The 16,302-nt window shown below is 37.8% G+C and overlaps 1 long non-coding RNA gene across 3 annotated transcripts in view; it reads right to left on the bottom strand.

The window, feature by feature from the left end:
- Positions 1-16,302, bottom strand: part of LOC108498669 — a 47,978-nt gene that overhangs the window by 6,391 nt on the left and 25,285 nt on the right. For all 3 annotated transcript variants that reach the window (XR_001875259.1, XR_001875257.1, XR_001875258.1), the window contains exons 3-4: positions 3,645-3,743; positions 601-633 (exon numbers count right to left, since the gene is read on the bottom strand). This is a non-coding gene — a long non-coding RNA (uncharacterized LOC108498669). The remainder of the gene's footprint in view (positions 1-600; positions 634-3,644; positions 3,744-16,302) is intronic.

Below are 16,302 nucleotides of genomic sequence, written 5' to 3'. Positions count from 1 at the left end.
TCTTGGGCTTTCTCTGGTTTTAATTCTGTATATTTTTCATTAAGTCCCATGTGCTTCCATGTTAGAAAAAAAATAAGGGTATTTTCTATTCTTCTTCTTCTAACCATTTGTTTCAGGACAGCCACAGGCAAGGCTGCTCTAAACTAAACTGCTTCCTAATTATCCTTAAGAGACAATTTCACTTGGGTGATGAAGATAATGGATGAAAGAGGGAGATAAAAAAGTAAGTGAAGTTCACTGTGCTTTGACCCCCTACCCTGTCTCCCAGCCCCCTCTCTTCCCAGGCCTGGCAAAAAGGAGACAGAATCTGGCTCTTAACCTTTTTGTAGCCTGGAGCAAGTCAAATGCTGAATCTCATTGTCCTTTTTTTTTTTTTCCATTTGTAGGAAATAAAGTAACAGGTCTATCACTGTGAATATTTTGTTTAGCAATTTAATCAACAATAGAATATCCACTGATCAGGCAGATATTACAAAAGCTTTTCAGAAAGCAGCACTTGTTTTTTATGCACCATTAATAAGAAGACCTAAAAACATTGCAATATGTGTTTATGTAATGTACTGGGATTGCCCTTCTCAGAACCTTTTTGTTTTTACTTACCTCTTATTTTTCAGCCTGGATGTGACTGCTAGCCTAGAAAACAAACAGAATACGCATTTACCATTCTTTAGCAATGTTCAGTGTTTAGTTTTCTTGTCTTTTTAGGAAGAAAACACATTTCACAGAGACTATCCACTGAATTGACAGTGCATTGCCATGGTGATCACTATGGAAAACAATAGTTATGAACTATCATGTTCCACAAAACATTAAGAAAATGCAACTTTTCTTACTCTGGTGACAGCTTACCTGTCAACCTGAGGTTCTGTTTAGCAAACTTTCCATTGTAATGAGAATCCTTGAAGTAATTTCCTTTAGGTATTTTTATCATCAAGGTTAAGAGCTTAGTTTTGGTTTTACAGGAATGTTCTGCTTTTAGAGGGAATGTGGGGCTTAAGACGATGTGGGGAAGAGACAGTGGTGTGAAGCTGCAGCTGGGGACCTGCTGCCTACCTGCGGGACTCAGAGGGTGGGATCTCCCTCAACAGCAACCGCTCCTGGCTGTGGATCATGCTCCAACATCCCTCCCTCCCCACCCAGGACCCCATCTGCCAAACTTAATTTGTCAGCAGTCTAAACATATGTATCTGATGTTGGATCCCCGATCTGGAGGGAAGCTGAGGAGCTGTTGTGTGGTTGCCTGAGACTGAAACACCACACTGAAGAGAGCAAGATGGAGCCAGATGGATGTCTTGTGTGTGAAGTATGAGGCTTGACAAGTCTGGCACTACTCACTTCGATACTGCTTTTGACTGAATTAGCTTTTGATCTGAGTTACACAATGATAAATCTATGTCACTCTACTGAAGTTTACTTAACAAAATTAGGTATCTGAGTTTATTTTAAGAGAGTTCCTCTGCGTTTTACCAGATGCAATTAGGAACAAAATTCTGTCTGAGTTATACTGTTGTCTTTAATTCTGAACACTTGGAATATAAACAACACATTCAGCAAATTTATGGAATGATGAAAGGACAAATTCTCTTCTTACTCATATCTATGGAAAATTAATGTTTAGGATTTGACACTGGTTCTGTCAAGGCAGAGTGTGGCCCTGGATGTGTATTTTAAACAAGACTCAAACTGTGGTTGAGTGAGGCTCACCTCAAATGGAAGCTTAACCAAATCTTTTCCTCTCTTGTAGTAACTACTTTCCTCCTCCTATTGCCATCCACTTTTTTCCATATTAATGATTAATTGCTTATGTTCCTGCTTTCTTACTAAAATGCTGAGTCTTTCACCTACTGTTTCCTTCTGGTTTATTCCTTTATAGTTGTTCCAGCTGAGCACCATCTATATGCAAAACATCTAACTGTTTATATGAAACATGTGGTTCGTGTTTTGCTTTGCTCCAGACATGACGTGTATGTGCATAGGAAGGAAGATGAAATATTTAACAGTGTTAACAGAAACCTGGGTATTTTAGAAGAAAACCGCTTGCTTAAGAAAACTGAAAAAAAATATAATCTTTCCAATTAAAATATTCTTAAATCAAGAAAAAAAAGGAGATTCTGGATTAGTATTCCAAAAGGAAATATCTTCAGCATTGCAAATTGTTGCTTTACAGTCTGAAACTACAGTAAGGTTTCCAAAGTCTGGTTTAAATAAGCAGGATTCTTAAGGAATGCAAAATTTAAAGCTTAAATATGGGTTCCTTTCTTTTCTCTTTTTCTTTTTTTTTCTCCTTTTCCATTTTTCTTTTTTCCTCTCCTTTTTGTTTTCCTTTTTTCCCCTTTCCCTTTCTCTCTTTTCTACTTCTACATTTTTTTTTACTTTTTATACTTTTTACCTCTTCTTTTTTCATTTTCCTTTTCCCTCCTCATAGACAACTTTCCAGATTTTTTTTTTAATCACTCTTCAAGAAATGAAAGGTTTATCTCATTTTGCATATATTCAGGAGGCAGTAGTTCTTTAAATTCAATTTAACAAGGAGGTAATCCATGGAAACTCTAGCCCTTTTTTACAAGTTGACTCTGGGAAACCTTTTACTGTAATCTATATAGAAAATCAATTATGAGGAATACTGGAGCATCAGGGCACTATTCTCAGCTTTACATTACTATGGTTTACATTGAGGATTTAGATACTTGAGGGCTAGATATTCAAGATCTTACGGGGACGTTGTGCACTTTCCCATTATTGTGTTTCTGAGCTCCCATACAGGTTAAAATTAACCAAGCCTGCCTTCAGGAACATCATTTAAAAGGAAAGAAGAGCTATGTATAAGAGTTTAATGCTTGCACAAAGAGGGAGTAAACTGTTTTTTGAGGAGAATGAAGTAGGGACTGAATGTTGAGATGTACTACCATCACTCACGGGTAGGACACAGTTCATGGGTTAGAGTGGTATCTCCATTATCTTTATTTGCAGATCTCTCAGGTGGTAGGACTCTGTGTCCCACCATCTGAATGATCTCAACAGTCTCTAGGAGTGTTTCTGTCTCAGGAAGCTTTTGTGTTGCAGAGCATGTTGTTTAGGACAGGGGTTTGGATTCCACCTATTATTGCAGCAATTGCCATTCTTTCCAAACAGACATACATAGTTTATGGTTTCCATGGTGCAGAAAACTGTCACTTGTTAACCAGAGGCAAAGGATGCAAATTCAATCTACAGTGCATATTGCTTGCAACATCAGGGTTACCTTGCATCTCTCTCAGTATGTTGAGAGAATGGAGAGCAGAAGTTAGACAATGCCTGAAATAGATTTGTTGATTTAGTTCTCTGTAAAGTGAACAGATAGGGTCTTTTATGTTTTGGTGTCTCTGTGCTGCTCTCTGACAAAGTGTGCCTGTTCCCCTTTTTGCCTTACTAAGTCCTTTTGGACAGATACTTTCTTCTGTGTTTGTAGTGTATCTAGCATAGGGGGTCCTGACCCTTAGCTGAGGCTGTGATGAGTAGTGTGAAAATGCAAACAAGAATATAAAAATGTACCACATAAAACCAAACCCAGCTAGCACAGACTCCTTTCTGATGGTAGACAATTTTGACTCTTAGGGTACATACATAAGATACAGGGCAAGAGTAACAAGACATTTATACTTTACCTTCCCAATTCTGGCACTCATCAGCTGTATACAGACTTGTATAGAGAGAGCATGTGGAACAGACAGTAATCGACCTGCCCTCCGCATCCATTTGCTTCTCTAAAACAAAGTGTAAAGTAAAATTAGGCAAATATCACAGATTATATAAATATTAGTGTGTGTGTGAAAGATAATACTACAGAGATTGGAATAATGTGGACTAGCTGCTAATGCTTTTAGAGATTTTAGGGAGTGGTACAGCACAGCACAGAACCCATTAGCTCACTCCTTCCAAATGCATTTTTATTTCCTGAGCAGGTTGGGGAACCACACCTAAATTCTACTGTTAAAAAAATTGTTATGGTTTTATTCTTTTCAGTTTTAATGGCTTTGAGCACAGCAGCAATCTATAGGTATTATTTCAAAGATATTGAAAAGACCTATATTACCTTTCTGTTTCTTTAGCAAGCCCAGCATATCTGTCAGATCTCATTTGTCCTGTGCCTAAGAAGTGCAGTTTTAGTCCAGATGGACAACAGAATTAAAAGCCTTGGGTCAAGTGCCTCATTGGTCACTCATTTTGTATTCCCAGAAGTGTTCCTGAGCCTGTGTAATTCTAAGACTGATTGTAAGAAATGCATCAATGCATTTTGCTACTAATAATGCTAGTAGGGTTTCATATAGATGTGGAAAGTCATCTTCTGATTTGTTGCTGCACCAAGACCTTATATACACCTCAGAAAACAGTATGGTTTGTAACTATCTCATTCTTTTCTTTCACAAATTTTCTATCACAAAAATTTATCTGTTTCCTCACACGGAGCTACACGAGTGCTACATGTGATAGTTTAAAGCCAAATAGTTTCTGCTTAACCTATTCCAAAGGTATCTTAACAGATCTGCGTCCCAATAAATATGGTTATGTTATTTTAGGTCTTGCATAACTGAAGGAAGAGCTGGATATTCTTCAAACATGAAGAGTATAAAAGATAGGAAACATCATTGGGGATAGAAACAATGACAAAATATTTCAGACCAAAGGTAATAGCTGAGGAAAGTGAAGAAAACAGGGGCTTGAAAGGAGAACTCTATCTTTTCCATAGAGTGACTCAAGGAAAGCTATAGTATTCTTCAGTGCTCTCCACTTGAGTATTGGCAGACTAAAATAAAGTTCAATTTTCACCTGTATCCCTAGGTGATAAAAATAATTCCAGGAATTACATTTAGTCCCAAAGTCTTTCCTCAAGGACTGTAAAGCAAAATTCCCTTTGACTTGAAGTAGCCATTTGCCTGGAAAAGTTTCTCAGTGTACAGCTCATGAGGAAGGTCTTGCATATAGGGTAAGAATAAAAGGGAGATGTGAGTGAAGATTCCTTTTAAATCATGTGGAAGACTAGCATCTTCCACATTGAGAAGAATAAAAGAAATCCATATAGTCAAGAACACTTACACATTCTGTTTTTCAAGCAGAAATTCAGTCTCAACATTGGGTGCAGAAAGTTATGTTTTCAAATTTTAAATTGTGGTACTTGTACATCAACTGGCTGGAAACAAATGTTTATTTTCTGTCTGAAAAATGCACATTTTCCAGCTTAATTGCCTAACAGCTCTTTATTTATGTTGGACGTAAATTCATAAATGCCTTTTCAGAAAAAAACTTGCCTGCAGATGGCTCCTATATGTTTCTGGAAATCTTTAAAAAAAATCTGTCTATTTAAAATAGCTTCAGTGGAAATCTTGTAAATAAACAAAGGTTTTAGCTAATTCTTGTGAATATTCTGGAAAGAATGCCATGTCAGGCCAATAATAGGTTATGTTCTCACTGAAATTATTTCACAGCAAATACTGGTTATAATGTTTGATTTTGCTTATGAATTGGCAATGGCATATATGCTTTTTCATACACCCTTTACTTCACTGTTTCTGGTAACATAAATAGCTTGTGAGCTGGTAGTTTTTCAAAGCATTCGTTGAAAAAATCTTTGAACTTTGGTTGATTTCACTTGGAGGTGTTACTTTACATCATGCATTAAGCAATTCTCTCCACTACTTCCGAGTCTTCAAACACAGCTGTCCCCACTTTTGTAGCTGTAAAATCAGGTGGCTAATATACTACACTGAAGCAAAAAGAGATCTTATTAATTGGTTTTGATTTTCTCAGGGCGAGAGGAAGAACCTAAATCTCTGCAGCCAAATTAAAATTCAACCATTGTGCACAGTCCCACAGTTCACAGATGCATCTTGATTTTCAGAGCAGATGGATCAGGTCACTTCAGATCCAAAAGCACAAGCATGTTGTATTTGAATTACAAATTACTTCTTAGAGTGTTGATCACATGTCCTTTATACAACCTTTCCAAGGTCCTTCTCAACCCTTTAAATTCACACCTCATTTCTTACATAATTTCTACTAAGAAGTTTCTGCCCCTCATCATAGCATGTGGGTCCTTGAAGGGGAGATGGCTACATTTGCTCTTTGCAGTTTCTCATGGGTAGAACATACGGGGGGTGTTGAGAAGTACTGTCTTAGACACTGTGGTCAATCATTAAAACCAGATGGGGGAGAAAAGGTTATTGCAATTCACAACCTTCTCTTAGACCACTGCAGGAGAGCTGCCTGTGCTGCTGGGAAAGCAAAGAATTCACGATACAAAATGTCTGTTAGGCCCATGTAAGGGAGAGAGAGTAGTGACGGAAGGCCAGCTTTACTACCCATTGCTCAAGTCCCAGCTTTGAGGCACTTAATACACTGATAGATGTGGTTATGTGAGCAGAATATAGCCCACTCTGTGACACCACCCCATCCATATGCAGTTCATTGTTAATATATAGCTAAAACAGGAAACTTCTACAATCAGATAAAGAAAGCTCTACAGTATGTGATTATGGCTTGGTCAGATGTGAGTGTCTGTATGAAAAATAATACCTCAGGTTGAATAACAAAGAACAGCTTGTATTTGAACTTGGCTGTGGTGAATTAAAATGAATTCCCTGAGTCCCTTTGCTCATGGTAGCTTTCAATTTTGTAGCATTTTTCAACCCTTTTGCTCCTTCAGGGTAACGAGTGATTAATTTTATTGACTTAATCTCAACCTGATATTTTTACTGTAAATCCTTCCAATGTTCAGAGTATAATTATAGTTTAATGATTTAAACTTGTGGATTCTATTCCCCAGAAAGAAAGGACTATATTTCACTTTATGTTTTTAAAGCTGTTTTTCAGTGTCTCTTACAAAATGAGCAAATAAGACATAGGGAAATTGGGAAAGTTTGTTTGTTAGTGACATATTAATCACTACAGGTCTCCATCATTGATTTTTTCATGTGCCCTCAATTTATAATTTTATAATGAAATCTGCAAGCAATTTAGTGTTATCCTTGAGGAGAGCAGGTAGCAAAAGAATCAATACTTCTATTAAACTTTAGCTGAAGTTTAATACAGAAAGCAAAATTGTGATTCTTTATCTTCAGTATAGATCTATATTGTGTATTCTATGTATCAAACCAGTATTGATATTAATGAAATTTCACTGTCTGTAACGAGGGGAGAATATTCACTGGTGATTTCCAGCACAGTTGAAGGATCCATGGCATTGACTTTGCCTAAATGTAGAGCTCTGAAAACAAAAATATCTAAACTACCAGGGACAGTTAACATTAAATCTAGCTTGTTACAATGTAACAAGTACAATACTGTTTGGATAGCATAAGAGAGAAATATTGCAAATTTAGAGAAGGTCAAATTTTTGGAGACTTAGTGTGATCTCCATTCATATATGCCTAAGTCACTCGCATGTGCTCTTCTGTCCATTACCTTTTGTGTTAACAAATTTATACCCAGAACTCCTGTGCACCAGTTGTGTCTGCCTTTTTTTTTTTTTTGATAGCCTGACTGGTGTTAAGGCTCTCAAGCGTTAACAGGAAAAAGGGCACATGCAAAACATTTTGCTTCACATAATTAGACACTAAGTTGAGGCATATTTTGAACATCTGGCCTATAGAGGGGTTACATTCCATAAACAGAGTAATAATTGTTTGACACAATAACAACTAAGGCTAATCAAGATGACTAAAATAAATATTCTTTTAGTAAGTAAAGTTTTTTCGCCTTCTCCTTGTCTTTGCTTTCACTATACCTCAGATATCCAAAATGAAATACAAAGCTGAAAAAACATGGTGAGAAGCTGAAACTTTTTTCACCTTCTTTTTACTAGCATAATTACTTTTAGAGCATCATGCTACTCTCTCAGCAAGTTACTTCAAAGGAGTCTAGGAGGATGAGTATCCAAACTGCTCTTGTTTTCACTTATGTTCCGGTTACTAATATTCAAATTGAGTAGTATTGCTACTTGAATAATTCAAAATTGCAGTGGAAGTTTGTTTCCCTTTGTAGAATACTGTTTCTGCTCCTGAATTTACGTTTTGGGGTACATGTGGTTGGGCACATGCTCTGCAGCCAAACAGTTGGTAGAAACTTTGATAAGAAGATAAAAGCAGCCTAATCTGCACCTTTGCTGAAGACAGAAAAATTTTCCGTTCTTCATTGCAGCATGGTTGGATACTAGACAAATATTTGGCTCATTTTCCTTTCTAGAGGAATCCTTCCCCTGTCATTTTTCAGGAGTCAAGGAAATGCAAAAGATTTTGTTGGTATAATTTGTGTAATGCAGACACAGTTAATATTGCCAGATGTCTTCTTCTGATGGCATTCCTTAGACAGGAGCCTTGAATGAAAGAAGTAGCACTGGCAAAGGGGGTTTTGATTGTGGAACTACTCCTGCATTGGGACTTTCTGTTGATACAAAAGTAGGGCATAGTCCCACTCCTAAGTGAACACTGTTTCTGATGTACAAACATACTTAAAAAAATAATGTACTTTTTGTAAGCCTCAAAGCATTCACAAGTTTTCTATTTGGAACTGACTTTCTTTCTGAGGCCCAATGCCAGCTCTTCCTAGTTTGTTATGAACAGTCACTTTGTAAATAGATTTAATGTAACTATTTCTACTTAATTCACCATCCTGTCCTTAAATCACAGTAGCAACAGTTTTCATCCTACCTTTTCAAAAGAGTGATGTTCACAATGAAAAAGAAAGCCGGGAGCAACACTGTGTTTCCTGGTTTCCACAGACAGTATGAGACAGAATATGGACACTGGCTTCTACTCTCTACAAGCAAACTTTGCAAGTATCATGCACAATTTAACTTTCCAGAAAGTGAGAATCAGCTCTTGAAATTCTCAACCCACAGAAAATTCTCTGATCCAAACCAAAGTCTTTTAGTTGGGTAAAATGAATCAAAAGGCTTAGGAGTTTGCAGCTCCTATTAAAAGGATTGACGTAGTCCTGTGTCCCAAGTGGATATGGAATGTGTTCTGAACACATTAGAAGAGAAATACATTAGTCAAAGAGAACACATTAGTAGAGAAAAAATTAGTTTATAAATATCTGCCTGTCTATTTTTCTTCAGAAACAGCACATCAGGTTTCACAAGCATTGCTGGATGAACTTGTGAGGTCTTGTCCCGAATTCACTGCATTTTTTTCTGAGCAGAATTGAGGCTTTGATGAACTCTGGTTGCAGAGACACCCTGGTTAGCAGGGCTATTGGATTTCAATCTATGTGAGCTGTATCCTGTAGATTATTTGTTTGTGGTGATGGTCATTCATATCTGAGTAGGGGGAAAACTTCACAAGTTAGTCTCACCTATGGATCAAGGGGAGAGTAGGAAAGCTGGCACTGAAAGAACAAGAAATGGAAAAGAAAAAGAATAGTTTCAATTTCCTGATTAACAGGTGAGCCCCTCTTTTGCTTTTGGATTTTGGAAGGAGGAAGGAGGATGGCTGGGCTTTGCGAACAAAGATTTGGGAAGGGCTCTACCCACATTTGCTACAAGCGCATTGGTGGCTAAATAGGCCAATGCGAGACAAGCACGTCTGGTTGCAAAAGGCACAGCAGAAAGACTCCTTGGATGGTATTGACAAGACACGATTCTTTCTGCGTTGTCTTTTCTCCTTGAGAGTGATCCTGCGTGTGTTCTCAAAGGAAGCAGCAGCGTTATAGATGGTGTGTCTCCAGACCTCCCGATTGGAGGCCAGAGTAGACCAGTTATGTTGATCAATGTGGCCAAGGCTGAGATATTGTTTCAGGGAGTCCTTGTATCTCCTCTTTGGGGCTCCTGTCTTGCGGCAGCCGGTGGCAAGTTCACCATAAAGCAAGATCTTAGGGAGGCGGTGGTCCTTCATCCTGGAGACGTGTCCTGCCCAGTGCAGCTGTGTTCTCAGCAACATGGCCTCAATACTTGTGACTGCTGCTTGTTCTAGAACAGACATATTAGTCACATAATCTGACCAGTGGATATTTATTATTGTACGGAGACAGTGTTGTTGGAACCGTTCTAGGAGGCACAGGTGGTGGCAGTAGATGACCCATGATTCGGATCCATATAAAAGAGTAGACAGCACTATGGCTCTGTAAACACTGATCTTTGTACTTTTCTTCAAGTGTTTATTTCACCAGACTCTTTTATGGAGTCTTCTGAAAGCTCTATATGCCTTTGCTAACCTGTTGTCTATCTCTCCGTCAATCTCACCATCCGAGGAGATGAGACTACCCAGGTAACTAAACTGCTGCACTGATTTGAGCTCTGATTGACCAATGGTAATATGGGGATCATGGAAGGTTCCTGAGGTGCAGGTTGATAGAAGACTTCTGTCTTCTTTAAGCTGACTTCCAGCCCTAAAAGCTCAGCAGCGTCTGCAAAGCAGGATGTTAAACGCTGCAGAGCTGCTTCTGTGTGGGCAATGAGGGCAGCATCGTCAGTGTAAAGCAGCTCCTGGACAAGATGATTTAAGGTCTTAGTGTGGGCCTTCAGTCGCCTCAGGTTGAAAAGGCTTCCATCAGTACGGTATTGAATTAAGATACCATCTTTTTCATCGAGGTCTGCCATGGCCCTTTGGAGCATCATGCTGAAAAAGATTGTGAATAGAGTTGGTGCCAGAACGCAGCCTTGTTTCACACCATTGGTTATTAGAAAGGGCTCAGAAAGTGCATTGCCATATCTGACTTGGCCGTGCTGATCCTCATGAAGTGAGATGATCATTTTAAGGAACTTGGGGGGACATCCTAAACGTTCCAAAATCTGCCACAGACCTTTTCTGCTCACAGTATCAAAAGCCTTGGTAAGATCAACAAAGGTTATGTAGAGATCTTTGTTCTGTTCCCTACACTTCTCTTGCAGTTGTCTGAGAATAAATATCATGTCTGTGGTACTCCTGTTGGTTCTGAAACCACATTGGCTTTCAGGAAGAATTCCTTCTGCTGGTATTAGTATTCTTGCCAGGATTTTGCCAGCAGTGGAGAGCAGAGTAATACCTTGATAATTTGAACAGTCTGATTTATCTTCTTTCTTCTTATACAAGGTGATGATGACTGCATCATGAACGTCTGATGGTAGTTCACCTTGTTTCCCAACAGCACACCACAAACTCGTGAAATTTAGCATGAAGTGCTTGGCCCCCACGCTTCCAGACTTCAGGTGGAATTCCATCAACCCCAGCTGCCTTGCCAGTTTTCACCTGCTGTATGGCCTTAAGAGTTTCTCCCAAAGTAGGGGCAATATCCAATTCATTCTTCACTGGTTGTTGTGTAATGTATTGAATTTCTGAGTCTTGAACTACACGACTAGTACTGAAAAGAGTCTAAAAGTGTTCAGACCATCGATTCAGAATGGAGGTTTTATCTGTGAGAAGCATTTGACCATCTGTGCTGAGTAGAGGGCTTTGGACCTGGTATGTAGGCCTGTAGGCTGTTTTCAGGGCCTCATAGAATCCCCTGTAATCACCCATATCTGCATGTAATTGAATTTTTCCTGCTAGATTGATCCACCACTTCTTCTGGATGTCACGAAGTTTCTGTTGGAGCTTGCTGTATGCAAGCTGAAAAGCCGCTTTTCTTACACGACAAGATGGCTGAGCAAGGTGTACTTGGTGAGCAGTTCTCTTCTTCCTCAACAATTCCTGGATTTCTTGATTGTTTTCATCAAACCAGTCCTTGTTCTTGAAAGAGAACCCTCTGGATTCTTCAGAGGACTGCAGGATGCTATTTTTAATATGTTGCCAAAGTGTTTCAGGAGACGGATCTATGGAAAGATGCTTGGAAATGCTCAGAGGCACTGCATATTTAAAAAACTGAAGTCAGCTATCCATAAAGACATGTAGAAATGTCTGTCTCCTTTAAGGGCATTTTTTAGAACCACTGCCTCCCACATACACATATACGGACTCTGCTCAGCAAACATTTAATAGATTCTATCTTTTTTTGATACCCTTTCAAACCACATTGCAGTCCTTGTATGTGCCCTTACACACCTGTGGGATTTTTTTTTTTTAAATTGTGTCATTATACAAATACGTGGGCTTGATAAGAGTTCTATTTTCTCAATTTCCACATATAATTGCTGTCTTGTGCTTGCAAAATTGAACAGCCAAATACTTGAGAACTAGAGCTGGATGATGAATTGAAAATGTTTCAACCTTTAACCCCATATGTCTTTAAGTCCTGTCTGCTTGCATAAAACTGACAAACCCACATTTTACGGTTTGTTTTCCGTGCAGCAGAGGAAAAGGAAGGTAGATCATATTCTACTTCAATTAGTATCAAAGTAATGAGAGAATTCTGAATTACAGAAGCATAGTGTGTTATTGAAGAAAGTGAGAGAATTCTGAATTACAGAAGCATAGTGTGTTATTGAAGAAAGTGTAAGAAAGAGAAAATATCTATCTTTTTTTTGCAAACCTCAGCTGAGAACAGAAGGTTGACAACTTTGGAAAGAAAAAAAAATCTCCTTTCCTATAATTCTGTGGCCCTCTGTGAATTGCTTAGGAGGTCATTCAGTTCAGGATTTCCAGTCACTGCATTCTGCTTCCAGCTTCCCAGCTTCAACTAGAGATTAATCACATCTCTAGATTGTCTAATTTTTAAATCTAGGTTTCACGTAATTTCTTTGATATGAGATTATTTCTAGATGTCTTTTTTACCTTCTACCTTGATGCTTTATTGTGCTAGCCAGATTGACATTTGAACTGTGTGAGTAGCAAGGATGTCCCTATGCATACTAGACAGAGAGATAGCTTCTAGCAGGGGTGTATACAACTTACAATAACCCACAACTCAGGCTGTCATCTCTGATCTGTTTCTTTTCACACTCGTGAGACCCTGTTTTTTCTACTTTTTGTCCTTTCAGCCGTTCTGCTCATCTTTGATAAAAATAGCTAACTAAATTTGGGAAAAAAACATCCTAATGCAGGAGAAATGCCGCATATACTGAACTGAAGCCACCTTCAAAGAAGGTTGAGATGCCGCTTTGAAATTAATGTTGCAAGCAATGTTTTGTAACTATATGTTACAAAGAGGTTAAACAGTGCTAGGGATAAAGTAGCAACAGAAGGAAAACTGTAACAGGAAGAAATAATTATTCCTATGAAAATAAAGAAGACTAGACGTTTATAAATTACTTTTTGTGCCAGAGCTAAACAGGCCCCTTAGGAAGATAATAAAGGCCTCTTGAACCTCAAAGGCTTCTTGCTGCTTTCATATACAGCTTCTTCTATAATACCTGTTTTGTTCAAATTAAAACCCACATTCCTGTTGCCAATACAGAAATCTTTTCAGGCACGTTGAAGGCACAGCTCTTGGGACTAGAAGCGGGGTAAAGCATTCTGAGGAAATATTTTTTCTAAAGTAAATTTGTCATTTCTTTAACCTCATCCTACAAACTCAAACTGTAACAGGAATTTTGATAAATATGTTTATCTTCAGAAGAATGTAAGATGTGAATAAAATGTGTCTTGCTTTATTGCTCAGAATGAATAGTCTTGTAGTGTAAACACAAGTGACAGAGATTATTTGAGCTGAAATGCATTAGGTTATTTAAAAGGTATGATAAGAGTACAATATAAAGAATGGCTACACTGGAAGATCTTTCTGAATAATGATGAAACGTGTGAAATTAATCGTAGCCATACTGAACAAACGAGTCCAAAAATAAATTGTGCATCAGTAAAGTAGTATAAATGGAGGCCAACTGTCTAACGAAGTGCCAGCTGATGCTTTTGTTACAGAAGTTATGAACAGACCACAGATTGTGGTTTTTTTCATAATGCTGTTAATTTTTGATATATATATATATCAGATGATATGATAACAACTGAAAAGTATCTTTTACTGTTTAAAGAGCCCATATGAAAGTAAAGGATGGGATAGTTTCCCTATGAAAGAGTCATGATCCCATAAAGAGAGAAATGAAAGTTGGAATGATATGTCTGAAAAATTTTCATCACTGCGGGATTATGTCTGGAGGGAGAAAGCAAGGTATCTAAGCAATGACAAACCTGGTGGTGGCATGAGCACTGGAAATCTTGTGGGATCATGCCTTTTGTCCAGATGAGATGTTTTCTGAAACCAAATTTATGGTAAAGGATATTGTGTATTGTAAGTATTTTAATATTCATATGTTTCACTGTAAATGAAAAGTAAGGAAAGAAAAGCAAGAGTAGAACTGAAAATTACTATAAAATGCAGAGAATGTGATTTAAGGAGAAAGAAAAAGTATATAATTTTTTAAATGATTCTCAGAAGTAGAATGTCAGCAAAAATGAGGATTTATCTGGAAGTGGTAGGAAGGCTGAAGAACTGAAGACATCATCCTACATTCCAGAAGTGTGCATAATTCCACCATGGTGCAATTTGACAGTACAAATATGTGGTGGTGAAATACTTTGGGTAAAGATAAAAGGAGTAGAAACCAAAAAGAGAAATAATAACAACCATCTGTTACACTTCAGAAGATCTGGAAAAGAGTGGGGAAAAAAGAATTCCTGGAACCGTTCTTTATGCTGTGGGACACTGCACTCCTGAGGAATGTTTACAACTCATATATTTGTTGATTAGCCAACCCAATAATCCTACATCACTGAAAAGGTCTGTAAAATATGCAGAAAACAAATTTTGGAAGCAGTGCTTAATTGTGCTTGTAAAGTAAAGGCCTACTGTGAAGGACTGGTGAAGAATCATTTTCTTTAGCAAAACCCACATGTTTAAGATATAGTCATTATTCTGAATTCCACCCATTTTTGGGTGGAATTTTTGATGACCTGGCAGTCAGTTTAGGAGGGAAGTGTGGTATGAAGAGATAAACATTTATCAAGTCTTTGTTCTTGCCAAGGCAGAGCTTAACTGAACTGTTCTTTGAAAGGCCCAAATCACCTGAGCCTGTGAGACATCGCAAATTGATAAAGTTCAATGCAAGTTTGAGCTTTGTTGTATCACTGTGGATGTTTGACTGCACTGATATGGCACACACAAGTCAAGGCACTGCACAGCTGGAAAGGTGAACTGCAAGTGATTTTCCAAATATACCTTTGAAAGAGCTATTTTGCCTGAGTTCCAGGAAATGCTGAAACAGAGGTTTGAATTCTGTTTTTGCAAAATATGGATTACTATTTGTTGCTTTATATTATTTTCAGAGTTACAAAAATCTAAATGCAAGAGACACAGTTTTCTCTGTCTACTGTGTGACTTCTCAGGTTGATTTATATGATGGCAAGCTGGCTTCGGGTGAGAAGTGTTCACTGACAGAAAGAGAAACACACTATTATTGCTAGGAGAAGTTAAGGTCAGATCACAAATACATTCTCTCTCTTTTTTTTTTTTTAATATGTTTTTGCAAACTCCGAAGCTAATCTGGTCAAGTTCTTCATCCGCACCAGGGTCTCTATTTCCGATCCAGAGAAAATTTAGCCCCACAAGGTACATGTTTCATTCCTGACTTATATTGAAGTCTTCTCTCTATGGAGCTTGGTCAATACAGGAAACTGCACATTTTGGTAAGGGCAGCAGCAGCATACTCAAGATACTCTTAGAATTGGTTCTTATGAATTTTTTATTCTTCCTTAACAAAAATGAATAACCAAGCTATTTACAAAAGAATCCTGGTGAAGAATCTTGTTCAGTCCCTCTTCAGTGCTAACTATACTGGCGACCTCGTCCAAGAATCTACTGTAATGCAAAGAATGATTTAAAGGAAGAAACAGCTTTGTAAAGAAACATGCTTGACTGCTGTGACTACTTCTTTTGGTCATAAAATTCATAATCAAAATCAAACTAACCTGGAATAGTAATGAAAAAAAATGCCATTTTATAGGAAAAATATGAAAGGACATTTTTTTCTCTTGTGGTTTGAGAAACCTGTGAGCAGTGCAACTGTTTCCTGGGTTTTCTGAAATACAAAATTATATAAGTAAAACAGAGACATTTTTCTAAGCTAAATTAATACAGTGTTGAAATTATAATTTTCCCAGTTAATTCATATTTCTCTCAAAATCAAACCATGCTCTTTCAAAAGGCAATGTGTTAAAGGAGGAATGAATTCTTAAACTTACTTGAGGTGTCTTCAAGCTGTTTATTTGGGAAGAAAGCTCTCAGTAGCAGAGTTAGACTGCAACAACAGATACAAATACTTTTCAGGAAAACAAGGGGACATCAACTTAACATGTCGAATATTGCACACAAAACTCATAAACTTTATGATAAGAAGCACAGCAAAAGGGAACTTGTCCCTAGTATGATTTTTTTTAAATTCTGCCATAAATTACACTAAGCAGAAATATTGGCTTGGATCAT

The sequence above is a fragment of the Lepidothrix coronata genome, unplaced genomic scaffold (assembly GCF_001604755.1).
Source record: "Lepidothrix coronata isolate B3197 unplaced genomic scaffold, Lepidothrix_coronata-1.0 Scaffold62, whole genome shotgun sequence".
NCBI classification, from domain to species: Eukaryota; Metazoa; Chordata; class Aves; order Passeriformes; family Pipridae; genus Lepidothrix; species Lepidothrix coronata.
The sequence above is the reverse complement of the archived record's forward strand: the minus strand, read 5'-3'. Positions and strand labels throughout refer to the sequence as shown.